The sequence below is a fragment of the Cynocephalus volans genome, chromosome 10 (genome assembly GCF_027409185.1).
Source record: "Cynocephalus volans isolate mCynVol1 chromosome 10, mCynVol1.pri, whole genome shotgun sequence".
NCBI classification, from domain to species: domain Eukaryota; kingdom Metazoa; phylum Chordata; class Mammalia; order Dermoptera; family Cynocephalidae; genus Cynocephalus; species Cynocephalus volans.
This window is the reverse complement of record NC_084469.1, coordinates 89,903,094-89,904,935: the sequence shown is the minus strand read 5'-3', so window position 1 is coordinate 89,904,935 and position 1,842 is coordinate 89,903,094. Positions and strand designations below refer to the sequence as shown.

The 1,842-nt window shown below is 47.3% G+C and overlaps 1 pseudogene; it reads right to left on the bottom strand.

The window, feature by feature from the left end:
* Nucleotides 1-263: 263 nt before the first annotated feature.
* Nucleotides 264-1,063, bottom strand: LOC134387475 (histo-blood group ABO system transferase-like; annotated as a pseudogene).
* Between the last annotated feature and the right edge of the window lie 779 nt (nucleotides 1,064-1,842).

Genomic DNA, 1,842 nt, shown 5'->3' with positions numbered 1-1,842 from the left:
CTCTGGGTATATTCCCAACAGTGGGATAGCTGGGTCGTATGGCAGATCTATCTGCAATTGTTTGAGGAACCTCCAAACCACTTTCCATAGAGGCTGCCAGGAGGCACGCCAGGAGGAAGACTAGGGCTGACTCATCATCACCCCTTTCTAAACCTTTTCTGCAAACTCCCCTTGTTAGTTAGCATTTTCCAGTGATTCTTTGGCAAAACCACAAGTCTCTTCCATTTTATGATGATGGGCAAGCCCATTAGCTGCTGATACCACTAATACTCCACCAGGTTCTGATCGCACACTTTAGTGGGTTTATGGTGAAGCAGGAACTTGTTCAAGTGGCTTTCATCATGCTACATGGCCTCAATGTGACTGGCTTAGTCAACCAATATTGCCAGGTGATGGTCCTTGGTGAGCCTGTAAACCTCTTGCACCAACCCCCCAAAATAAGGCCACCATGTAATAAAAGTCCTCCTCATCCCCAGGAATACTGGCTTGTGACATTCTGGTGTTCACAGGGAAAGTTGTTCAGACTGTTCCCATAGAAGTTAGGATGGATGATGCCAAACAAGGAAGAGAGGATATCCACATCCAGGTGGTCACCGAACTTCATGTCCACATCTGTGCACACAAGGTAACCCACCTTCCTGAGGAATCACTGCTGGGAAAAATAGCTGATCATGTCCATGCAGTGCATGGAGATGTCCTGCCCAAAGTCATAGCTCTGGACCTTGAGGGTGACCATCTGCTATCTCTGTCAGAGCTGGATGGGCAGAATGGGATCTAGCTGGTCAGTGAAGATACAGTAGTTCATCCTGTGTCCCACCACGAAGTATGTCTCTGCACTCTCCAAGAAGAATGTGTATTTTTTTAAGGCTAATTCAATGGTGGCATTCTGATGCTGGAACTGCTCAGTTAGTATGTCAATGTTGACAGTCCCCTCACACAATGGGAGCCAGCAAGGGGTCACAACAAGGACATCTTTCCTAGATAGTGTTAGTGGGTCTGGCCGAGGATACACCATTCTTGATATTTTTACAATTAGTGGGTCATGGAGTTCTCTAACAGACATGCTTGCCCCAGCTAGTATGCTTTTCAGCTTCTAGCTATATGGGTTCAAGTAACAGTAGTCGAAGTGGGCCAAGACAGGAGCTCGTAGGAAAAGAAAGGTCACACAACAAAGCATGTAGTAGCATTGCCTGGACAACATCCACAGCAGTTTGGCCATGACTCCGCTTTTGACTGATGCAATTTTTTAATCTTTTAATCTTTTAATGCTGCTAGGGCACCTGCTCCTCCTTGACCTTCTTCCCACAGCAGCCTCTCCTGCTCCACACCCCACAGGCTCCTTCCAAGACCCTATCCCAGAGCAAGGGGCACCTGAGGGCTTCCAAGGGAAGAAAGACTTTGGAGCTGGCAGAAACCTGATTAATTCAGGTTTGGTTTGAAGTCATGTCAAAGAACTAGGTGGCAGGACTTAGTCGACATGCAACTAGAGCTTCTGGACCAAAATGTAGGAGAGAAGTCATTTCCTGAAACCAACTCAGGAGACTGGTTCAAGGGAGGCCACTGAGCAGGTCAAGGGTAGAGATTGTGATGAAAGCAGAGCAGGGCAGGAGCCTCCAGAGAGCCTGACCAGGTGGTCAGAAGGCGTGTGCTCTGGACTTCTCTTAAAATTTACTAGTTGTGAAATCTTTGGTAGGTCATGGAGTTTCCTGTAAAATCCATAAGTCGAGCCCAGACTGTCCTCAAGGTTACACTCAGTTGTGACAGGCTGACATGGGCCACTATTCAAGAAGTCTGATCTGGGAACCATGGTAAAGGTCTTCAGATCAAGGGTTGTTTCCCTTT